Below are 10,058 nucleotides of genomic sequence, written 5' to 3' on the forward strand. Positions count from 1 at the left end.
AGGCACTCTCCTGATCTGCGCCAAGAGATCAGGAGGTACCAAACCAAGGGCACCGAGAACAATGGGGAGCCTGACGACAGTGTACTTGGGATGCAAGCGAGACATTTCAAAGGCTAGGTCCCCATGTTTATCATGCTTTTCCTTAATCTTGCCAATCACATTGGTGTCAAAAGGGACAGAAATTATTATTATAATGTGTCACATACATAGTATGAAGACGAAGGCGAAAGTGGAACATAAATGCATACAAGCCATGTGCTATGACTGAAGGATCGAGGGTGTACTAAAAGACTTTGCTATCACATATTTGGTTTTAGGAATCTTTGTGTCGGAGGATTTTGTTAGTTGATGCACTGCTGGACACAAATGCAAAATATGTACACAAAGCCTGTGTACGTATTGTAGACGTGAATGATTTAATAGCAGGCGAAGCATGCTATCATATTGACTGTCTAAGTAAATTTCTGTGGGATGCCAAAAGGCCAGAAACTGACAGCAGATGAGCTGATATAGCCATGGCTTGGTTGTGTCAGGAGTTACGTCACAATGCAGAGAATGGACACGAATTTAAATTGTCTGCTGTGTTCAGTGACTCAGTGACAGTGACTCTATCATCCTATCATTTGATAAAGGAAACAAATGCATTGTGGACTCTTGTCCCAGGTGCACGTTGCTCTGAGACTCCACAGTGATATCATGTCACATGTTGTGACGTGAGTGAAGAAGCAGAGTAGGCCAGTGTACATGCTTCTGAACATCTTACTTGGTGGCCAAAGTCATGTTTATAATGAGTTTGAAGAAGGTGAAATAGGCGCATCTGATGTTGAACGGGTTAAGAACACAAGGATTAGAAGTACAGGGCACTTCGCACCAAGGTACCAAGTCCATCTTGTTTGATGTTCTCACAAAAAGTGTGTCCTGCCCCCAAGAAAAATGAAAAAGAAAAGCTCCCAAAGACCAAGTTCCTTGAAAACACTGCCCCAGTTTGTGGATCTAGTGCCTGTAGAACCCGGGTGTAACTGATGATGTGCCAAGCATTCTATATGGTATAGCTCAACTTCTTGACTGTGCATGTTGATTGGTGAAGGGTCATACCAATACCAACATGTTTAGGTGGTGCTTCCTTGTCCCCGCAAACACTGTAGACCATGTCTTGCCCCATACTACGAACACCTGTGTTCTTAATCCATTCAACATCAGATACACGCCTATTTCAAAGAGGAACGAAAGCCTGTCTACAGATGACCGAACTTTGCAATGTTTCAATTTGTGCCTGAACTTGGTGGCCTCAAAAATGGATTAGATGCCCAGTTCTGTCTGGTTGTAGAGGGTATTTTTAGACTGACTGGTTTCCTGACATATGATACAAAGCTCAAATGATAAACCTTGACCTGTGAATAGAAACAAACTTACAGCAGTGCTACGTATATACCGCCACTGATGACCTCTCCTGGTACACACACACTGCACCTTTTGAATAAAAAAGTACCAGTGCAGTGCGTCAACTAATAAAATCCTCCGGCACAAAGATTCCTAAAACCAAACATGTGATAGCAAAGTCTTTTAGTACAGCCTCGATCCTTCAGTCATAGCACATAACACGGATTGTATGCATTTATGTTCCACTTTCGCCTTCATCTTCATACTATGTATTTGACACATTATCGGATAGGGTTCCCACCTGTTCCTGTGATTTCCTGAACTGTTCTGTGGGTAATTATGTTGCTAAAATCATGAATAAAACTCACTGCGTGAATGAAAGCAGTTTCATTTGACATGCATGTGAAGTAGTATAAACGCATTCGTGTAGCATACATGTAAAAATGCCTATCGTATCCTGTCACACTCATTAACCTTTGAAGTAATTATGCGCTTAATATGCGATTTTTGTGACCTAAACAGTTTGCCTGGAATATAATTCTGTCAACAAAAGGAAAAGATTCAGTCTTGCTTTGCATTTTGAGCACAAATGCTTGTAAAAAGTAGCTCTTCACGCAAATACTAAAATTTGCTCCATAAGGGAGATGTTTGCAAAAATACGAAATTTTTCCTTCAGTATTTCCATGAAATCCAACATTTTGAAATCCTGTGGTAACATTATTAATCAATATATTGTAAACTGAGTTCATTGTATGGATGGAGAATGATAAATAGAACACTTTTTAAAAAATTTGAATTTTGCACTCATTGACCTTTGAACCTAATTTGTGACTTAATTAGGCATTTTTGAGCTTAGCAAACAACAGATTCGTATTCAGCACGAAAAACTACCCCAGAAAATGTTGTTTGCTTGCTTTTACTCAAAAATGCCTCACGCATTCACATTTCTGATAAATTTGACTAGTCTATTAGTTGAAAAATCTTTTCAAAACTGCGATATAACAGTAACAATGTTTGCTACGAAACCACGTGATTCACGTGGAGTCCCATTGTCTTTAACCTTGCCTTAAGCTGTCTATATTTCGAGTTATCTTTCTTAAGAAGGGCCCAACGAACGCTTAAGGATTGTTTAGCGAGTGCTTTGTGATACACTACTTAATTAGTTGAACGACGTTATTAAAAAAAACATTCGTTAACCATACGTTAGGAGCAGATTTACGAGCTTCGAGTTACGAGCCCCAGAGCACGTAAAAGCTGAATTCTTAAAGGTCACATGCAACGAGTTCGAGTTCAAACGATTCACTAAATTCACCACAGCGGGGTGAAAAGTGGTTTCCAGAGCTGTGCTACGCTGCACTGCGCTCATGGCTTATGTGCAGTGAATAGGTTCGTGCAGCTTGAATGGGAATTCCCTGATTATAAGGTCGTGAGCAGGAGTAGTCTAGTCTTGGTTGTGTAAACAAACAACAAATAGTAAATAATCTATTCTTTACATAAAAGAACTTTGATAAGGATCTAGATGTACTCAGCTATTTGTCGACCAGTGAGGCGTTATGAGAGGAGATTACCGATTTAACTGTATATATAATTTCATTTGACTATTTAACCACACATTCTTCTTACCGAGTCACTTTCTCAGTTCGACACTTACATCAACGTCATTATTTAACATTGTCAGAATTTCTTACAATCAAATAAGATTAATGTGTCGGGTTCTGACAGTGATTCGAGTTCACCAAACATGGCTTTAGATATGGAATGTGAATTCTTTTCAGAAGATTGACACTCTACCGAGGAGGAAGTTGACAGCAACACACAAGTATACCCTTACATGTTTGAACCAGTAACAGATAAGTAATCGAATTGTTATTTACGAAGACAATACAATATAAAAATGGGCTATAGGTCTGAAGATAGATCACCATACAAGGGACCATGGGGACTTACAGTGCCTTTCTACCTGCATGGACCCTACTTAGCAGTGTATGCAGATGACATGTTTTTTTGTGTCAGGAGCCCTTTATCTATTTTACTAACTAAATCACATCACCACTGGTGTTTTACTATGTTTTACGGGTTTTCCGTAAATTCTAATGAAATTGTTGGAATTTGATTAGCATAAATATCTATAGTACAGGAAAACAAATGCCCAGAGCCGTGTAGAGGCTGTTACCTTGCAATGTTGTGTCAATTCAAGAAGAATACACAACACATAATACATATCTCCCTCGTAGTTTGGTTGTATTAACTGCTCATACAGAAAATCCTTTAGATCTTTCTTTAAGGTAACATACCATTTAGTAATGTTCTCAGCAGATAGAATAGCAGACACATTTACGTACGTCTGAGACGAATGTAACAAGACATAAAACCTTCAGGCCTAAAAGTGCTCATATCATTTTTCTTACACAGAGGCACTTTCACTGCACTTGTTTTGCAACAATATATACCATCACCACATATTGGGATTGGGATGTTAATTTGACTAACGTCTCCAGATATCTGTGTGTCAAAGTTTATTTGTAGCTTTTATTAACGTAAGCAAAAATAAAAATAAAGAAAAAATAATATGAAAAACGAGAATACGAAATGCGTTCTCTGTATTGAAATAAAGTGTTCCGGATATTTTGAAATAGCATCATGTAAATTCTCAATCAGGGATTTGTATTCTCGAATTGGATAACATATCAATTGATTTATTGCATGAATAAACATTTATTGCTATCAACTGAATAAACACTTTTAAATTCCAACTTGTGTATATATAGAACAAGTATTAATATATCACATCTAAGGCCATATACAGTAACAGTCATATATCACAGAAAAGAAGAAGCCGATGTATTGGCCAAAATCTATATCTTGTCCTAAATGTGTGTTTCTTGAATATATGTTGAAATGTTATGGCTGGGAAATTGAACAAACGACTGTTTCCAAATAGGAACATTAAACCGTATCAATGTAGCAATAATACAGGCTACAATATTTAGTTGTCCAATTATGACTGTCAACAGTGATGAACATATCGCACAATAACTGGCTGACGATCAGTATAAACGTGCTTAGTACTGGTTATTGTTTGCTCAATGGCTGCCTGTGATACTGCATCAGTCTTCTTGATACCTTTTATGTCATATGGGTTGGAAAGCTACAAGGAACAATGTCTTCATTATACAATGGTACATTCAGCAGTCAGTCTAAATTCTCACTTAAATAACAATGATCAGAAACATGATAAAATTGTCGTTCTTAGAATACTTATTATAGTGTAGACCTAACAAAATGGCCCTATGGGTTGGAGGTCAACCCCCGTCTGGTGAAGTTGTCTTACCGCGATGTCACATTACATACATAAAAAATTATTTTTATTGAATGGTGAAGATCCTCCTTTTTGTATCCCTTGCAACAGTCCAAATACAATCAAGCACATTTCGTTTTCATGATAATATTAATAGTTTATCTGAACTATTTGCAACACTTTCTAACCACCTGATTTTAGCATATTTAAAAGAAATCAAACTGTTTGATAAAATAATGATTGTTATCTCAAAGTCAGTGTTTACCCTTGAATGTGATGCGTGACTGAGACTTTTACAAATGAAATTCCTTTTTAATGTTATTACTAACAGTATATTTTATGACATTTCTTGCCGCGAATAACTGCAACAGTGCTGATACGCTTTTAGCAATATTTACTCATTCACTCCTGAAGGGCAGCATGCATATTTTTTGTGTTTCTCATCACCCGACCGCCCCTTCTAATTTTATTGTCGACCCCCACAACAAACTTTTTTCCAAATCCAACACAGCTGACTCGAACCTAAAACGTACCGCCTCATCATATAAAGTGTTTATCTATCTAAAAGCTTTTAATCAGTTGCTGCCATAAGTCCAAAGAACGCGAGAAATTGTAATAAGTATTACAATAAATGAGAATCAAGAACATTATTTGGATATTTTTGTCTTTATTACGTTTTTTTTTACCGACCGACCCATGTTCAGAATTCGGTGGCTACGTGAAACACATACAAAAATGCCGTAATGGAAAATATAACACTAACCAGTGAGTCTGAGCGAAAACGTACAAACCTTTATACTTTCCTGAGTAGGGGTTACCTATTTTTCTTTTTAAATAATTAAATTATAATATCAAATCGTCGCTTCTAGTCTATACAAACATATCTGTATGCTTGTGGTAGTGATTGACATTAAACCAATATCAGCTTGTCCAGCCAATAAAAGTATCTGTTTCATGCATTTTTAGAGCAATCGGCATTATATTGTACAGTTGTAACCTTCAATGCGTTAACACGGGTAATCAAATAGTATTATTTCAAGACAAATCAATGGATGGTTGTGAATGCCCTTCTGTACATGACACATGTACAATATATATGTGCACACAATGTATTCACAACATCTGATCTGTTACCAACATGTTACATATTTCCTTTGACATATTGGTGTTTAGTGGTTTGTCAAATTTTAATTTGACAGATGCAGATACCATCAAATAATTACATGCCAGCTGTGATGTTATTGCCCCCAAGTTAACACTATTTAAAGGAGGCGCTTTTCTAGCCTGACCATGTCGCCAAAGGCAACACGGAAGAACGTCTAAACAGAAAGGTAAGTTTGAATTAATTCCTCTGCGTCACAGTGTAGCCCTTATTTCTTCATTATACTTTCATCCTACCTTCGTGATATAAGGGGTGGTGAGGTAGCCAAGTCGTTAAAGCGTTCGCTCGTAACGCCGAAGATCCGGGTTTGATTCCCCACACAGGCACAATGTTTGAAGCCCATTTGTGATGTTTCCTGCCGTGATATTGCTGGAATATTGCAAAAGGCGGCGCAAAACCAAACTCACTCATGATAACATTAGCGTATATTTTTCTTCAACTGAAGTGCTCCAGTGTTTCTATTTATTTAGTACTGATGCCTTCATATATGTTTGTTTGATGATTAACGGCGCGCGGCGTGACCTTCCTGCTGAATGCGGACCATTTGTACAGACAAACAGAGTATGGGTTTACGCCGCTTTTTTTAGCAATATTCCAGCAATATCACGGCGGGGGATACCAAAAACGGGCTTCACACATTGTACCCATGTGGGGAATCGAACTCTGGTCTTCAGCGGGAAGAGCGAACGCTTGAACCACTAGGATACTCCACCGCCCCGCGACCATTTGTAAATAATCATTTATGAAGCGGATAATGCAGAGATATATGCATCAGCATCATCGCCGCAATTTGGAGCAACCAAATAAACGACGATATAATACTTAGCTGTAATGTCATTGTTCGACTCATAAATTGTATTTCATCTTCTCCGTCCTGGTAATAGTGAGTGAGTGAGTTCATATTTAGCGTCAAACCGGCATTATTTCAACCATATCGTGACGATATCAATATTTAAATCAATAAATTTAGGAGGTAAAACCTGTCATAGAAAAACAGTATAACTGCTGGAGTGTCACAGCTCTTAACATAAAACTAGTATGTTATAATAAAAAGATACCACTATAGACAACAGGCACAACGGGCAATAGGTAACTAGATACTGAAGGCTTATATCAACCTACTAGGGACCATTGGGACTTGCAGTACTTTTGCTACCTGCATGGACCCTAACTGGACTTAAATCAACCCTTCATCCGCTGGCGAATGTTGTCAGATTTAGCCATAATTTAAAATCACAAAAAATAATATTTCGAAATATTTACAAAGTTGGATTTGGAAGGACCAAACAATATAAGAAAGAAGGAACACTGCCGTAACACGTGTTAAATTTGTGATTACATATTCTCAGTGAGTGAATGAGTGAGTTAAGATTTAAAGTCACCTTGGCAATATTTCAGCCATATCGTGAAAAAACTAGTTCTAAATTCATAATACATACATATAATATATAAAACCCTGTCAACGAAGGACAGTAAAACCACTAGATTATCACAGATTGAGTTAAAACTAGCTAGCATATATCTTAAAAAGTAGAATATATTTTTGGACAATACAATTTAACAATCGGCTATAGATCGCCAACAACTGAGGGTAGATCACCATACTAGGGACCATTGGGACTTAGAGTGCCTTTGCTACCTGCATGGACCCTAGTTGGATTTACACCATCCCTTCAGCCGCTGGCGATTGTAGGAAAAGTTTAGCCGGATTTTTAAGGAACAAATATACTACGTTTAAAAATCGGGTAAGCAAAACTTTAACTACATATTCTCAGTAAAGTACAAATTCTAGTACTTTTATTGTGTCGAGTGCAATCTGGGATTCAAACCCAAACTCTGAGAGTCAGGCACCTAATTGCCATCTAACACAGTCAGCCGCCTAACCCACTCAGGAAATGTGGAAGTCGGAGTGGCTAAGTTAGAAAGTGTAATCCCACACATAATGTGCTACATTTGACCACTTTCCAAATGCCTTGTGCATTCAAAAGAATCCTGCCGTGGAAGAGTCTGCTGTAAACGAGTCGTAGAACAGAGAGTTAAAAATTGTTCAACATTTTCAAGAGCTCATGTGCAATAAGACTTGCGGACGGCTTTACACTGATCTCAGGTTTGTTGTATGGGGCAAATGGCCAGCTTTACTACTCAAAACGAAAGTAAATATTTGTTTATAGCGAGATATGGTTGACATTGGACTGATGGGAGTACAGACATACGGATGATCCAATGAAATTGTTTTACGTTATACGTATCTGTTGCAGACAATGGCCATACAAGCCCACCTCCTTGTTCTCCTTCTTTTCATGATTGGTGCCAGTGCCGGTAGAATTGGTAAGAACAATACGTTTGTTTTTTGAAATGGTAATCAGAATATTTTGTCATACAGATGATTTATTAGTGAATGAAATTCTGTCTAAGGGTATATGTGTGGGAATATTCCATGTGTGCTTCTAACCGGATGCTCTTTGTGCGACGATGGAAAACGGTAAATTAAGACTTCCCTCCCGTTGAGTTATCTCACTTGAAGGTGTGCAAAGATCCTTGATCTTTGACGAATAACGAACAAATCTTGGCGGTGTACGTTAACTAAACACTACTCTTTGTGCAAAATTACTTTCTTGGTGCTTTTGCCTATCCGAGCAGTATTGCTGATTCATAGTCATAAAGAAGCAGATCAGCAACTGGACAGTTCTGCAAACAGGGATGGGCACTTATTGTCTGCGTCCTATCACTTCATTTCACATTCATTGGTTTCGATTTTGACCAATTGTGTCGAATTTCTCTTTTGTCTACAAAACAAAAATTGTAATTGGCCAGGGATGCACATCTCAAGAATCAAGAAGACTTTTTAATTCTTCATTTTAAATTAAATTCAAACCAAGCACAAAGGCAGTGTCTCTGAATAAATTTGTTTGTTCAACATTTGTACAGCAATATTACACCTGTATGATGGCGGTTTGTAAATATTCGAGTCTGGACCAGACAATCCAGTGATCAACATTATGAGCTTTGTTTTACGCAATTAGGATACGATGACATGTGGCAACTAAGTAAGACTATCCCGCTAGTCGGGATAAACATGGGTTACTGAAAACCAATTCTAACCCTGATCTTTTTAACCGAAAGAACGCAAATACGAGTAATAATTTGGGTTTTACAGGTTTTCACTTTAAGCAATATTCCAGCAATATTACACTGAGTAAGCCTCAAACATTGTATCCATGTGGGAATCGGACATGGGTCTACTGCGTGACAAGCAAAAGCGTTAACCATCAGGCTACCCCACAGCCCCCAGACAGAAAAGGAGATGGGGACGAAAGCTGTTACAGCTTTGGGGATGTTTTTTTCTTGTTATCCTCTCATACTTATTGCTACGGGGTCTGACATCACCATCGGGATTTTCGGTAACAATCCATAACGAGACTAGTAGTTTGTTAGAGTCCACTTATTTGTCATATGCCCCTGCTGGAATACTGCAAAGACCCCACTAAAACCATACGCGCCCACTCACTGAGGCCAGTAGGGTACATGCTGCTGCTTGCCACATCCAACAAGTAAGAGACTAAAATAGCGTTTTGTTACTTAAATGAAGCTCCTACGCAATCTCAATGGTTAAAATTCCATGCCTAGACTAATAATGTTGGTGGCTGTTTGTAGCTGTTGTAATTAAAGTCAAGGGATTGTCACGTCAGCAAACACGACATTCAGAAATGGTGTCATTTTTCTGCACATTCCTTGAAATCTTATGTAAATGCTGTTGTATACAGGGATTCTGAAGTAATTTAGGTCTCTTTCAATAGATGAAAATGTTCGGAGAAGAGAGCATCATATTTTGCTCTTTCATGTAAAAAAGAATATTCCAGTTGACCACGGATGCCGAACTCAAGACCTCTGTTTATTTCTTCATATTATGTCAGTGCCTCATAATACAGTTTATAACGGGAATATGAAGGGGAATACGCTGTAATGGGCATTTCATCGTAGTAAATGTGAATCTACTTGTAAGTTTCACATAGAAATATGAAGGATTAATTATTACTCACATGATTTGCAGATCCAAACAACGTGTGCTCACGTAAATACTTCCTGAATGCTTTCCACCTGCGGTGGCCACATGTTGGAAACCTTGGCAGAGATGATACAAGGAACAACGACAGCCCCTCGACATCTGCTGATGGTGGGAGTATGTTAGATTATCCACCAGGTGTAGGTCATTGCGGA

Source organism: Haliotis rubra, unplaced genomic scaffold (assembly GCF_003918875.1).
Source record: "Haliotis rubra isolate DU_JTF1 unplaced genomic scaffold, ASM391887v1 Scf647, whole genome shotgun sequence".
Lineage (NCBI taxonomy): Eukaryota > Metazoa > Mollusca > Gastropoda > Lepetellida > Haliotidae > Haliotis > Haliotis rubra.